Source organism: Salarias fasciatus, chromosome 5, assembly GCF_902148845.1.
Source record: "Salarias fasciatus chromosome 5, fSalaFa1.1, whole genome shotgun sequence".
In the NCBI taxonomy this organism is placed as follows: Eukaryota; Metazoa; Chordata; class Actinopteri; order Blenniiformes; family Blenniidae; genus Salarias; species Salarias fasciatus.
In genome coordinates this window covers 4,108,293-4,124,885 of record NC_043749.1, presented here as the reverse complement: position 1 = coordinate 4,124,885, position 16,593 = coordinate 4,108,293, and the positions used below count along the sequence as shown (strand labels likewise).

At 40.8% G+C, this 16,593-nt stretch overlaps 1 pseudogene; it reads right to left on the bottom strand.

The window, feature by feature from the left end:
- Positions 1 to 13,843, bottom strand: part of LOC115388303 (inositol 1,4,5-trisphosphate receptor type 1-like) — an 83,562-nt pseudogene extending 69,719 nt beyond the window's left edge.
- Positions 13,844 to 16,593: the final 2,750 nt, after the last annotated feature.

The following is a 16,593-nucleotide window of genomic DNA, read 5'->3' as shown; positions in this document are numbered from 1 at the left end:
AATGGAAAACTTCCCAACATACGTCTGTACATATCGAACTGAATACATTTCCAACATGGAGTGGAAAATGAACGGCCATGGTGTGTGCTGTATCTATGAAAAGTACAAAACAACTTGGATGTTTTCTCCTTATTTGTCCTGAGACTTAATTTATTTTTGTAGAGTCAGTGTTTCTAACTACGTGACCCTGAAGATCCAATAATTAATTAAATAGTCAAATGAATTAGGACCAGGGTTGGGAGGGTTACTTTTAAATAGTAATCTGGTACAATTACAAGTTACTTGTCAAAAAATGTAATCAGTAACTTACTCTAATTGCTTCAATTAAAATGTAACATACCTGATTACTTTTAGTTAGTTTTAGATTACTTCACCAGCAAACCTAAAAAATAAAGACTGATACAATGTGTCATCCTCACAGTGTATTGACAACTCTACACAGTCAACACTAAATGCTCTGAGTGTTCTGAACTCTGCTGGACTCTGTGTGTTCAGCCCCAATTAATACCAACAACATGACCTTTAACCTCTAAACCTACTGAGAATTTGACTTTCTTTCTTTCTGACTCAGGATCAGAACCATCAGTTCAGACTGTTCCTCTAGTAGTTCTACAGACCAGCAGCAGCACCAGGAGCCGTATTGACAGTGTTAACACATATTTATATTATATACTCAGTCTGCTGTGTAGCTGTACTGCTGCAGTGAGGAGCAGGGTTTGTGTTCAGGTCGGCCATGCAAAGTATTTTTTTCAAGAGTTCGGAGTTCATTTATTCCTCAGTGACAGAAGGAAACACGCAGTCTCCAATAAATTCTCCATACAGGCTGAAGATATTATTGCCTCCATCAGATTCTTCAGAGTTCAGCCTGGTGAGGCTGTGGCTCTCAGCAGCAGGTTACTGACAGGTTAGCAGGTTAATAACACTTTAGCTTCACTGTGAGTTCAGGTGTGTTTCATACCAGTAGATGTGTCTTCAGGTTTGATGAGTTCCTGGATGTTGAGAGCATTTTCACAGCTGGAGGCAGGATTTACATTGTACAGAGAAGTTCTGGCCTCTTCTGACTGAAATACAAAATGTCTACATTTCCAGCCAAAGAATGAGTCTCTCTGGAGCCGCCATGACTCCAGCAGCATGTGGTAAAATCCATGGCAACGCGGGCCGTTTCATTCACGGTGAAACATATCAGTAGAGCAGGAGGCTGCTCCAAGACAGCGGTGGATGCGGCGTCTATCATTTATATATCTACAGAGTCCATTGTTTATAGATCTACGATGTGGCAGTTTGTGCCGTAAAGTGCTGTAAAGTGTCACAATGTCTGTATACGGCGCGGATGTCTGTTGTTGATTCTGTCTGATTTTCAAAAGTAATCCCGCTCAGTAATCCGTGTTTTTATCAGAAGTACCTGTAACGAGATTACATTTTTTTTGCATGTACTGTAACGGATTACAGTTACAAATTTTTTGTATCCTGATTACGTAACGCCGTTACATGTAATCCGTTACTCCCCAACCCTGATTAGGACCTACACTGGAGTAATCATGGAACTGTAATAATTGGATTGATGGATTAACATGCTCTTCAGAAATGTCAGGTTTTACATGTTTCATGCTCATTATTAGATTTTTGTACACACTGACATTAGACTCAAACTTTACATTATTTCAAAACATATGACAAGTTTGATTACATAAAGGTATTTTAAATCTCAGGACTAAAATTCAAACTTTAAAGTGAATGTTAGTCTTGGTGCACAGCACACATTAAGGAAATGTCTAAGTTTTAATGAGACCTTCCGGTGAAATGAAGTGAATGAACACAGTAAAATGTCCAAAGAGAGAATCAAATATTATTTTGAAAGTGTGCACTTTTCTTCATGCATCGTTCAAACTTATTTAAAACCAGTCCGCGGTGTAAACAGCTGTGGAACTGCTGCTGTGTTTTCCAGCTGACAGGAGAAGTAAAAAGGTGGATCGAATGTCAGTGCATCACTCAACAATATTACCCAAGATCCATTGGTGCACAATGTGACAGCTCCGTGACTCCTCAGTTAATCATTCTTCCAATTCTCATCAATCTTTGCCACACACGCACCATCATATAACTATGAATAAAACTTGTCCTCTACTATGTCAGAATGTGTGTGTGTGTGTGTTCATTCTGGTTACACCATAGTTTCCTTCCTTCTCTCTTTTATACTTGAAGGCGTGCCGAGATACTGTGACAAACATTCTCACACTGACAAAAATAGAATAAACACCAATTCAAAGCTAAAGGAGCACTTTTTTAAACATCGCACCTTCTGTGATCAGCAGTTATTTAATTCAGAGAAAGGTGGTGGCTCTAAAAGTTTCACTTATCTTTCCTGAAATGATGCCAAAGCTGCAAGAGACATCTTCTCATTTTGATAATGTTCTTTTAACATGAAACTATTTAAAAAAAAATGAATAATAATAACAAAGAATAGTTTGCAATGACGATCGCTATAGAAAAGCAACATCAGCGGTGTTTATTCATACAGGATATCAGACATGCACCCACCAGCAGCCTTCTTGGCTATGTGCAAAAATAATCTGCATTTCCATCAGGAAATGTTTTCAGTTCTGTCTAATTAACTAATATGGTTCTCTCACACAACGCTGCTACAGAATATAATTCCAACATACCCACAGTGCTGGCAAATTTCTACTGCTGCTTTTCAGGCTCGCCACAGTGAATCATGTGATACACCTATTTGATTTAGTACAACTCTGATGCTGGACATTCTTCCTGTGCTGACAAACTACAGAAAAAATGTTCATTAAAGGTGCATTAAGGAGTTTGCACGTTTTATGCGAAACAGCGCCCCCTGCAGGCCTTGGGCGTAATGTAGCTTTGTGAAAAACTCGTCCCTGTGGCTCGCGTGCACGGAAGAGGGGAACTCCTTCCTCGCTCGTTTAGTAGCGCTCAAGTAAAATGTAAGTGTCTTTTACCTGGTGGGGTCTGTGTGGAGCTGTGGCAGTGCTAGAAGCCAGTCTTTTCTTACTTTCTGGAAGCTCCTGCTCAGTTGTTGCTCACTAAGCATCTGGCGGAGTAATGGCAGACAAAACGAAACTTAACAAGCCGGAGCGCGCATTACGTCATTCCTTTCAAATTCTCCCCAAAAAAATTCTGGTGCCGGACCGGCACTGCAACTTTCAAGTGACAATTTAGCGCTGTTAGAGGTACTTGTAATGAATATGTCAGGGCACATTGTACACATCATTAAAAATGTGTAACATATTTATGGTGGAAAATAAGTATTTTTAAGGTTGTAAAACTCCTTAATGCACCTTTAAATGCTGTTTCCTTGTACAAAGTATTTTATTCTGACGCACACTCATTTACTTTGGGTCACAGCTCTCATAAATCAGTTTCACCTCATTATCCATTACTTTCTGATAACTTCACTGTTGCAAAACTGTAATTTTGCCTGAATGGAGCAAAAAAAGTCTATTTTGTCTCATCTCAAAAATAACTTAATTTAAAAAATTGACGGTGAGAGCATTTTTATCAGACATGCATAAACAATGACCTGTAAACATGTTGCTTTACCATTAGCATGTACAGCAATAGCCAAAGTAACACGAGCAGCGAAACAAATCAGATAAACCTCTGGCTCAGAGAAATGGCCAATTTTGAAGCAGGATCTACAAAATCATCAAAATCGCCCAATACTTTCACTACATCGAAAAAAAAAAAAAAAAACTCTCTGCTGAACTGTAACAGCAACACAGACGAACACAGTGCCTTCCTGCTGTCAGAACACAAAGCAGAAGTTATACTACTATTCAATGTGACGTTTAAATGAGGGGAAAAGGAGAAACTAAGCAGTCATGTGGTTGACTTGTATGTGAGAACACAAATTCATCAAAGCAGTCAGACAGAGTGAGAGCCACCCAGAACTGAAGCAGTAGAGAGAACTGTGTATCGTCACGGCCTGGCGGCTGCAGTTCCACTATCTGCTCCAGCTGGTCATGGCGTTTCACCACATCTTTGAATATGATTTGAATAGCTGAGTTACACAGAAACCGCTGAAGTCACTCTGTTTGCATCCTCAAGTCAACAAACTGTGCTTTGTTCATATCCATGAAACACTGCTGCTAATCTGCCGCACACACACACACACACTCCACAGAACGATACCACATGAACATGAACAATGGTGAGTAGCATTCGTAGCTGTTCTCAAGAAATTGTTTTCAGTGGTTCCGAGCACCGATTTTGTTCTTATCTAACAGCTCATACAGTGAATGTAATAAAGTCTGTTAGTGAGGTTTAGTTAAACTGTAATAAAGCTGCATTTATTTCAGATGTTCAGCTGTTCCTCTTTCCTCCTGATCATTCAGCCAGTTGAATAACGCAGTGATTGACTTTACGGTAAATCTACACTTCCTGCACCCATCATTTCTGCGTAAACACATAAATAGTTCCCCTCAAAGGGCGGTTAAAGTCTGTTCCATCTGTGACTTTTGCAGTTGAAGTGGTTCGCAGGTTGATGCCTCCCACAGAGCAGATATGAAAACCACACCGCGGTGCTCAGTCTTTAATGTCCTAACGTCACAGCAGGAGTGTGCAGTCATGACTCACTTCAGAACGACAAAAGACCAATCTTATTTTAATTCCACAATTTGATCGAACCGGCATTCCACTGGCCTTCGATCTGCTCACTGTGTTGGCAGCATGTGAGGAGAGACTGGGAACTCAGCTACACTGTGAAGAAGACATTTCTGCAGCATCAGACTCAAGAATTGGCGTTACTCAGTCTCCATCTTCACTGGTCGGGTTTAGATCAAGCTGCAGGAGGACTTAGTGCCACCGCCAAGCTAAAACTACATCCTGGGTTTTGCACAGTCACACATTCTGTCTGCGAACCAAGCAGACGTGTATCAGTGCAAATACACCAAACCCATATTCTGATCCTTCTCTCACTGACAGGGTCCATAGCTGTAACGTCCAGAACTTTTATTTTAAATATGGGAAACTTTCATTATAAAGAACATCCTAAATTATTCATTCTTACTTCCAACGGTAATGTAGGTGAGAACTGTGGTAACTAAATAAAAAGATCTAACTGTGAAATGCAACTAGTTTTCACCATAATAAAAATGTATTGATAAAGTAATTATAGAGGTTGATTTTTTGTTTTTCTTCCCAATAACATCAGATTAACATCATTTTGAGACAGAAAGAAAACTAAAAAATTGAGACAAGAATTTCCGGCCATGCCGCCCAGCCCTATAAGCATGAAGCTCCAATCACCAATGAAACTGAAAAACACATTTTTCAGTATCAGCTCATAGTCCACAGAAGATAAAGAAGAGCCCAGGTGTAGTTTGTGATGTCTGAATAAATTCAAAAACTACCAGAGGGGAGAGAAAGTGAGTTTTGGTTAAGGTGCATATGCCACATTGTGTCACTGTGGAACATTTATCCCGAGCTTTGAAAGAACCACGGCAAATGTGACAAGACGCAGAGGGCACAATTGCAAATTAACCGCGACACATAGGCTTGAGCTTATAAAACAGTACAAATCCGTATTTTTCTTTCATTGTTTAGGTGTTTGTCACACAGCTGCAGCAACAATAGATTTGCATGCGGTCTCCGCAGGAAGCAAAGCATATTGTGTTTCAGACTCATCGCCAGGAGCTAATTTGTGCTTACATCTAAGCTGTCACGGTGCAGTCTGTTATTAGATGGCAGGTTCCTGTGATGGGCTTTGAGCTTAACTCTAGCTGGCACTCAGCCTAAAACAAACCACTTATTCTGAGAGCCGCGAACAGCGACGACAACAACGCCGCACGCTGCGGATCTCGTACGGCCACACAGCAGCAGCGAGTCTTCCTCTGCTGGAGGAGTTCCTGCTAAAAATACTCGTCTGCTGGTTGGGAAACCGTTCACCCAGGGTCATTAAATAAAGTAGCATCTGCCATTTCTTGCTCCTTGGTACTCAGGCTATATTTTACAATTGCATTAGACCAGTATGCTATAAATAGAATTTATGTCCATATTTTACATAAATTTCTCAGGAGTAGAGCACACGGAGTCCTCAGCGACGCCGACATAAATCAGCGACGCTGGACGGCTGTCAGGAAGGACTTTCATTCTCTTTTTGGACCTCCAGCCAAACGGCGACTGGCCATGAATGACTTCATCCTGCAAAATACTGATCCAGACAACCAGCGTATGCTTAGTCATGAAATTAGTACAACTCGATCAGCGGAAAGGGCGAGAAATTATCATTACAATCCATATTACATTGCGTGTTTTATTCAACTGTTCCACATTTTGACAGTAAAGAGAAATCAGCAGCAATTAGTGAAGACGCTCCCTGCCATAGTCCACAAACATGTGCTTGAGGTGAGCTGCCAGTTCTCAGTTGGTCATGTAAGAACGTGTGAGTGGTTCTATCGCCAGCCTTTCAGTTTTCCTCCACTCGAGCCAGGCTCGACTGCAGCACCGTTTGCCTGAACTGGATAAAGAGGTGTAGAAGATGGACGGATCGAAAAGACTTTGATCCATCGTCTTTGGTTCAAGGCTGGCGTGAAAGGATAATAATCACTCGGTCTGTGCCTGCACCATCCTTTTCCCTGGTTATAGTCGCTCCAGAGTGAGCGATGGGAGCATCAATTGTGATGTGACAGGGGGATGTTAAACGGGGTCTTGCGAGGCGTCTCATGCATTAAAAGTGCAAATTTAATCATGGAGGGAACACTGGAAATGGAAAAACGCCCTGGCAGCCGCATCGCTCCACTTTTAGTAATTTACTTAAGTCTTCCCTCAAAGGCTGCCAAAACATTTAGACATATTTTTAACTGCTGCTTTAAAGAAGGCAATTTGAAAATGTACGTAAGAGTCACAGGAGTTCACCTGCTCGACCCGAGGCCAGTGACCCACCTCTGTTGTGACGAATGAGAGCGCTACAACTTCCACAGAACAGCACAAACATCGGTTTTCCCTTCTTCCTCCTTTGCCGGGGGATCTTTTCCAGATGAAACCACACTCAGTGGCACCAGGTGATCGTGACAACAGCCTTTTTTTTCAAGCACACAATCATCCAGTGTGAGCATTAGCATATCAACACAGTTTCAGAAGCACAAAAGAGACTTTGTGAAATGGCCTTCGCAGCTTCCTACTTTCAACGGTTTAACACTGTTTGGTGGGAGTACAAGGTCACAGCATGACTGTGTGGCTTGAAATCCAGAGATTGTCCCAGCGAAGGAGCACAACAGAAGCAGCATGGATGAAACCAGGACTGAGCAGTTTGAGCACCTTATTAAGCAAATGAGGCTTCAAGTGATTTAAGTTTAATCTGAAGACAAGAGCAGGAGGATATATAGACGCCACCGCTCGGCACCTTCTAAAATATTGCTCAGTCAAGCTCCAAAAGAGGTGAAAATGTGCATATATCTTTCTCCAATGTCCTAAATCACTTAACAAATAGACAGCAGAGACCTTCTTTGATGCCAAAACATCACAAGCCAAACACTGGCAGACACGCCCACTTTCACAAAGATCCAATAAAAAAAAAAAAAAAAAAAAAAAAACTATGGCCAGTTTCCCAGGTACGGTATATTATTTAGTATATCATTAATTTATGGTGCTTTTACACTGTCTGTATACAGGGTGACCTTGCTGAGATCTCAGTCCGAGTGCCGTGCATCTCTACCCCTTTGACAGTAGCTGCAGTCAAACTGTGTGTGGCCTGAATGCAGCGTGAAAACCCTCATAGCGGACTGAGCCAAAGTAATTCTCCATCTCTGTGACCTGCATGTGCAGAAGAACTATTTACCATGCATGTACAGGGAGCCATGCACAAGAAAATATGTGTTTTCACCCATTTCTACAGATATGGACTCTGAGCATATCTCCACCATTTCCACTGAGGTGGAGCATTTTCAAAAACTTCTTCCTTTGGAGCCGTTTCCAAAAATGTGCACTTAGTGGCCGAGAGCAATGCTGTCGTGTAAAAAGACATCCAAAGGGCAACGAAACGTTTGTGTTTTCACTTGAAAACGTTTAAATGGGGCCTTAGTGAGGATTTTTCCATCAAACACTGAACACTTACAGAACAGTAACAAATCCTGGCACATTTAAATAGCATCTGCGATTCAATACACAAAGAACACCACAAGCGGCAGCGATCCGGACTCGCACGTCAAGATGGTGAACTGCGCAGCGGCACCGTTTCAGACCTTACCTCTGAACTTCTTGGGTGGGTTATTGAGGTCGCCTGTGTCTGGTTGGACCACGCAGCGGTCATCCACAAGCCTGGAGACACAACCGTTCATACGATTATCAACCATTCAAAATAGACAGGCAACACAAATCATTTCACGCTTCAGTGCAGATTCTAAAGGGTTATGTAAAATGACAGTAACGGCATAGCTAAAAAAAAAAAAAAAAAAAAAAAAAAAAACATTGCACAATCAACTAAAAATAAACTGAGTTTGTTGTTTTCAAGAAGTGTGTATTCAATTTTAACAATAACTTGTGACATGGAAGTACTTGACAAAAAACCGTTCATTGTTAAAGAACAGGCGCTTTCAGGACTGACCTCAAGCCACTAATCAAATCTTTACATGATTCACACAAAAGTTTGTGCTAATTCACATTTCGTACAAGCGTCAAATGTGTAGAAGATGAATGCAATTCTAGCAATAACTCAAGCCTAGCTAAATGGTAAAAAAAAAAAAAAAAAAACTGTTTTTATAAAAAAAATAAATGAACAACTCTTATTTGATTTGTTTATTCTCCCTGGCAAATGGGACTTTATTAGATTTTCAGTGTTTTAACAGATAATATGAACAAACAGATGTAAAAAAAAAAAAAACTGCAGCAAGGCTGTGTTCAACTTCATGAGAAAATTTTCAAGAAGGTCTAAAATAACATTTTTTCCTATACAAGTGCACAGAACTGACGTCTTTAACCATCTACAGTACATTAGATCTGTCAGTCCATGTAACATGTAAGCAAAGGTCGCAATGTGTTGGAATGTAGTGACCTTGGACCCCAGACAGCGCTATGAGGAACCATCATGTTCATATACATATAAACGCAACCAAACAGGTTGAGGTGAACTGATGCAGAAATGGCACAGAGTTCTCTGGAAGCAAGCTCAGGAAGAAAACTGAAAGATGGTCAGCTGAGCTAAAAGATGTATCAAAAAGTGTGCTATGGTGAGACAAATCCACATCTCAGCTCGTGTCAAAGAAAGAAGGACACTGACAGGCTGGAAAACAAAATGAGGGTCATGATATGGGAGAGCAATGTGTGTCTGGGACAACCAGCTTCTGCACAACCTCTGGCAGATAACAGACACAGAGTGGTCGCACATGAGAGACCCGCTCAAACTGTCTCTCCTCCAAACCCAGCTGCCAGACTTTCGATGCAGAAGGCTGCTACTTATCTGACATTGAGCAAAAGGCAGCGGTAACGCAGAGATACATAAGAACACACACTCAAACCTACAGGAACTACAGAGCTGAATGTGAACAGACATGTTTTTGGATGGAGACTCAGAACCAGAGGAAATCTACATGCAAACATTCACACATAAAGGTTATAGCTTCGATTAACTATGAAGTAATAGTGCAAATACTTCACCGATAAGAGAGCTATTTGGATAAACAAGTCTGAAAATGTTCCAAACATTGCTGGATGGAAAAAGGTTCAACGCTAAACTGACAAACTGGCTTTAAATTGATAGGATCTGATGTGTTTTACACTGATTACAGGAGCGTCAAACCCGTTTTACTCCAGCAGCAGTTTGTGGGTCTAACCAGTAAATAAGAGCATTACAAGAACTTCAAACCTCCATATCTGTTTTGGTGCAACAAATTATTATATCGTTTACATTTACTTAACTTTCATAACGCATGACAACCTGAAATTTGAACAAAAGAACTGCAACATCAACAATATCATGCCTCCTGCCTCAGTTCACAGAGGAATGTGTTATTACTCCATTCACATCTTCAAAGCCAAGAAACATTTGGCCACATGTAGCCGGAACTCTTAACTATATCAGGCTAGTCCATAATAACTTCTAGAAATTATCAATAATTTGGACACATTTCCTCATCTGTGCAGTAATCATGATCACCTGGACTGACTCACCACATAAATATAAAGTAAGCCTTTCCTCATGAGTTGCAATTTCTCAATTCTCACCACAAAAAAAAAAAAACAAAAAAAAAAACAACAACAACAACAACAACAACAACAACAACAACAGCTAAGGTATGACAGAAGAGGACATAAGTTTTCAGTTGAGGCTACATTTACGAAAAATGAGAAAATGAGAGACAAACGAGGTCTTTACCATGAATTATTATGACGTCTTAAAGCGAAAACCCTTTTAATTCAGCCTTGGATATATTCGTCTAAGAGTTTATTGTGAGATATGGACTTTTTGGATTACTGCACTGATGATAGAGGTAGAAATGTTAGGTGCGGACTCAAACGGTGGAGGAGATGCTTCATTTGTTCCAATGAAGATAAATGAATGGGTTTAGCATGTTTTCTCAGATGTGATGTTGGAGATGTTGCCTTAACAAAAATAAGATACAAATGAGGTCTCCATGATGAAGTATTGTGAATATTTGCTTCTAAATGATTACCGAGATATACATCTGAATTATGGAACAGGCAGGAAGATGGATGAACAACCTCAGAAGCGGAATATATGCAAGCCTACACTCTCAAATCGTCTCAGCTCAAAGAGCGCAATGCTGTGAAAACTTTTTACACCTCTAACACCACCAAAGATTTCCTCTTTCTTCCAGCGTTGCGTTTTCTCTCTACAGTCACCCGGACGTGCGAAAGAAAGACTCCGTAGCCACGTGACGGCGGAGTTCTGGGGAAGCCCCCCGGGAATACGGTGAGATAGTGGATCAGCGCAAATAAAACACCTCCGTAGGAAGCCTGAACGGGTCCAGTCAGTCGCAGCTTTTTATAGCTCCTGCAGCGCACCGCGCACTGCGAGGACAAAGGAAGGAATCACATGTTGGGGAGAATTTTCTTCATGAGTAGAGAGTCGCGGCCTCAGTGGTCCAGAGGAGTCACTGTTCTCCAAGGTCAACAAGATACCTGCACATGCGTTGTGCGACACCCGCTTCGCCGAGGCGTGGGCCGTCACCTGCTCTGGTGGTGCAGGTGGCTGCATCTGCTTCTCAGGGGTCACATTCAGCACGGCCACCGCAAAGGCAGCACCTAATACAATGATGCTATTTATAGGTACGCCCTCTAAGCTCTTCTCACACGGCGGCGCTGGGTGGGGGGGTGATTACAAGGCGCAACGGCAGAAGATGGGAAATATGACAGATGAGCTGTGTCACGGTGCCAGTCTTCAAAGCTGTGCGTGTTGCTATGGCGGGTGATGCACACGGCTAAAGTGAGTGAGAGCACGCTTTCTGAAAACCGGCGGAGAAGACCGCTCGGCCTCTGGTGAGAGGCGAGCGGAGTGGCGACACTGGCGAGAAGAGGAGAACTGCAGCATTTGAGCAGAGGGGGAGGACATAACAGTACAGGCACTGTGCTCAAAATTCACTTTCACACACACAGAAGAACAGAAATTAACTCCATGGTGGCAGAAAGGAAGGGTAAGCTGAGAGAGCAGGGCCGGGCTCATCAAGAGTCACACTCCGCTCTGCTTTTAGCTCTCTGTTATTACCCCCGAAACGTCAATTGTGCGTCGAGACTTGCTCAATTTTCACATAATGAGACGCACTTTAAACTCACTGCCTACAATTAGGGAGGCGGCGAGATGTCAGCCACTTAAAGAAATGGCGTTCAACGTGTTGCAGGAGGAGACAAACAGCACCCAGAGAAAACAGGAAAAATCCAATGAGGAAACAAGGAAAGAGCGTTTGGCTGAGACTTTTCTGTTTTTACAGTGACTCAGCGCGTCTCTTCTTAAAACACAGACTCAAGGGAATAAGACTTTTTACAACAGGGAATCATCTCATTGATAAGCTGCCACAGTTTCATCATATCCTTCACTTAAATGTTCTTTGTGTAAATTGTACACGGTGTAATAAACATAAAACAACAAAGCACAGACAGCCAGGCTGAGAAACTTGAAATCGTGGAAGCAAAAAATACAATCCATCCAGCAGAAAATCACCTTGTGCTATCACTTAAAAGGCTTAACTATTTAATATATAAACATAATTAATTCCAAATACATTTCAATGAGGTCAGTCTGGAGTCCAACTAGAGAGTTACTCAAAAATTCTTCAGGTGCTTTTTAAAAACATGCATTATTAATATTGCTGGCAAAGTTCTGTAACTACATACTTAAACAAAGATGGAAACATTTCAGAGGAACTCATTTATCAAATATAGTCTAAAGGGTTCTTTTTTTTCCCCCTCTGAAGTGTATAACCCTGAACAAAAAACATTTATGTTACCATTCGGTTCCTGAATCAGACAGAAGCAGTAAATCATCTATTACTAGAATCCATCCATTACAACATCGTCCTTTATACCAAAACAGGCCTTCTGTTCAAGTTATTTTGAGTGTTAGTTGAGCAACATGTGCTTAGTTAGTGTTGTGTATATTCTGCCCATTGAGAAAATACACGATGAAGGAAGTGGAGGTAACTGAAAGGTCACAAAACGTGAAAAGGCAAAAAGTGATCTTACCCCAAAGTGCTAATAAATCCACTGGTGGAGCCCTCTGCGTACAGGGAGCAAATGTCCCCGATGTGGAGGAAACTGGACATTTTGTCCGACATGGTTTCTCTGGTTTGAAGACACCTGCAGAGGAAAGGTAAGGCAAGGAAGAGTTTAAAAAAAAGAGCATTTTCAAGTAAACATGGAAAACGTGGTTGTAAGTTTGTTGTCTTGAAAAGAGACTGTCAGGAACATTAAAAATCAAAACAATGAACAATACTTACAACTCTGGCCCCGTTTTCTGTTTTGTGTACTCTCAGAATGGGATTATAATTCATACAGCGTGGACTAAATCCACACTACGTTTATCATTTATCCCATTGTCAGAGCACCACCTACTGTAAGATCATCAGCATCAATACTCCAAAGAGTACTGATCACAAACAAAAGATATGAAGCTTTTCACTTTATTACATTTAAGGCATGTGGGTTCGAGTCTTTACAAAAAAAAACATTGGGAAAGAGAGTTAAGGAACTAGATTAGATACATTTATGTCAGATGAATGAATGAAGTGAGTAGAACGACAAGAAGGAAACAAAAGAAATGTACTCTCAGTGCATTATGCTATTGTTGGCTGGGTGGGCCTTGATCTTTTGTTTTTTTAATTATTATTCATTTTTGACAAACCTAAATAAAGTGTGTTCCTACATTTTTGCTGTCTGTGTGAACTCCACACATAAGAATAACAAGCTCAGAGTAACGTTCAGCCACGTTCACATGTCTCACTCCTCAAACTTTAGCTGTACAACATAATGACAGGGCACGTGAAGCAGCAGCATGAAACATTTCCCACAAAAATTCACAAAAAACCTTTTATCCGCCCTTTAAATTTCACCACATTAGCTGCGGCGGAAAAGCAACAACAGCAGCAACAACACACGGACGCGTGGGCTACTTCCTTGACAGGGATGCTCACAACACAGAGGAGCTGGAAAACTGCACAGAGAGACACTTTACCTGCTGCCGGGGGAGAAAGAAAGGCGTGAAAAGACACGTCGCGAGAGGGAAACGGCTGAAGAAGTGGGTCAGCACAGGATAATTTCCACAGCGCTATCCTCGGTTAAGTCCATGGCAGCGAAACTCCCAGGTAAGAGCAGCCTGAGCGGCGTTATCTCTGACAGCTGAATGCGTCCTCGGTAACAATCCGCCGCTTACCTCCTCCACATGTCACCGCGGGAACGCCCCTTTCCTTTCTATTTATACTGCCGCAAGGGACTCTGGGTAATGCAGTTCCGGTCCGGTCCTGCACTATAATGTGCTCGTCTAATAACTTTTTTTTTTTTATTTTAATATGTACAAATTATATACATACGCATCTTATATGAACATATAAAAAGTAATGACTATTAAATTAATAAATGAATTTTTGTTCGCTTGGAATTAACTAATAAGTTGAGTTTTGTGTGGATGACAGCCATAGACTGAATAAAGTGACAGCATTGGATTGGTCGCCAATGCATCTCAGCACAACACACCTCTGGGCAATTTCGTGTCACAAATTTGTCTCACATGTATGCTTTTGTACCTAAAGTGGATTAAACCAGTTGACCCACGTATGCATGGGAAGAACATGCAAACTCCACACAGAAGGATCCAGCCAGTATTTGAACCTATAACCACCTTATTATGATGCAAGAGCACTGGCTTGGTAGCAAATATAAATGATGACAAACGCTTTTGTGAAAAATCATTCATGGAACAACAGCTGCTGTGTGTGCACAGACCTACCAGATTTTCAATGAAACACCTGCAGTTAGCACAAGAACAAATTATGCTTTTAGGTGCTTATTGATCTGAAAAGTTCTGAACTATTATAACTTCTAATTTGAGAAAGAGTAAGAAATATTTAATTGAACCATGAAATGCTATTTGGAATGAGTCAAACTATTCATGTGAATTTGTTAGGCATAATGTAGGTCAAGTCCTGTGGGGGAACTCATCTCTTTACTCCGAGAATCCCGGCATGAGAGTATGTTTAACAGCAATATCGTACTGAAAGTTATGCTGTTGTATGAGTATCAGTCGGTCTGGGACCTCATGTGTATGATGTCACAATGATATTCTATGCATCAGCACTCTATCTTGTGATATTGATTGAATATGCATATGCATATATCTTTAAATAGTTCATTAAATCATATCAAAGCAAAGAATATTTTGCACTCCGAGGCTGCAGAAGAGCATTTCTGCACTGAACTTGCATGCTCACCATGTGCTTGTGTGGATTTTCTCAAACTCATTTCTTACCGCAGTTGAAAAAACAATATTTTCAAGGTTAACTGGTGGTGACTGTGAAACTGGCCATCAGTGTGAACATGTGTGCGGTTGTTAATCTGCTCTGCCTTCAGCTGGAATCCTCTCCAGAGACCTTAGTGTGATAAAGGGGTATAAAACATTGATTATTATTTGAGTTCCAGAAAACTAATAATTGTGTTTTAATATTAATACTCCCCCTTTTTCAGGAAAATCTTGCATTTGTAGCTCGAACAATGTTCATAGGTAAATATCTCTGTAAATTTTCTTCAGTTAGTTTATAATATGTCTTGAGAGCCTAAAATGTGAAAATATTTTCTACAGATTTTCTGAAAACTCTGACGATTTTATGCACTATAGTATAAATTGTGTGATCGTCACTGTTTTTCTCTTCACTTGATGTTGATTAGCACTTTTTTCATTTATTTTTCTACAATTTCAAAATGTTTTTTTTTTTTTGCAGAAAAGTAATCTTTTCTCATCTCTTTTCAGCATCTTTGAGATAATCTCCCATTCTGATACCCAGTTGTTGTGGAATAACCCAATTTAATTTTCTCTTTTGAGATAAACCCTGCCCCTTTTGTCTCAACCATGTGCAGATTTATTACTGCAACCAAATGAAAAATAGTCACGTTTTTGTATGCTGTCCATGTTTGATTGATTGACTTAAATATGGGTTTATGGGACTTGCACATCATTGCATCAGTTTTTCTCACTCTGTGTTTTTCTTTTTTTTTTTTACACCTTGTCATAAACACTTTTCTAAACGGGGCTCTGTAATAGAAACAACTTTCACACCATCAAAATGGATTTGGGTCATCAACTGTCTGTGCCAGTGTCGATGTATTTTATATATTCGATGTCACAAACAGAAGCACACGGCCTCACAAAGAGGAGGTCATGCTGTGCGGACGAGCATGTGATAAAGACCCTCTGTCAGAAACACAGACTTAACCTCTTGGCGGTTGGATGTCTGCGTTTGTAGAGGTTTATGTGTCTTTTTCATTTCACAAAAAGATATTTGTTATAGCAAGAGGGTCTACGCTCTGCATTCAATCAGACAAAGACAATCTTTCCCATGGACCGCCACGCTTCTAAATTCGTCTCACAACGATGAGTGATCTGGTTTATTTGCAGCCGACCCACTAAAATCATGGGGCAACTTCAAGTGGAGCAGACGTTTAGTGGAATAATTAAAAGTATTGTCCTATAGAATTCACAAAAACCTGGTCAGACCGATAAAAACAGTATCGCACAGCACTTCATCCACTGGGATCCCAGTAATTCTCCTTACAACAGCCCACTTTGTAAGAGATGGGCTCTTCTGAATATGTGCCGAGGCCTGATTATTCCTACTTATTCCTAATTGCAATATGAGTGAGAGGAAGAGAGAAACATGAAGATAAAGAGCACTTCCATCCATAAAAAGGCCCAGTGGCATTAGCCAAACCCATCGATTAGAGCCTAATTTGGTTTCTTTCCTGCGCGATCTACAGAGATACTAAAAGTGCAGTAAGTGGGAGCTGAAAGCCCATTACCATAAAAGTGCTTCTTCTCCCTTTCTACATTCCACATCTGCTTTTCACCACGCACAGAGGTCTTTCAGATGTAAATGCTTAGAGATTAATGTGTTGTAAACTACTTTG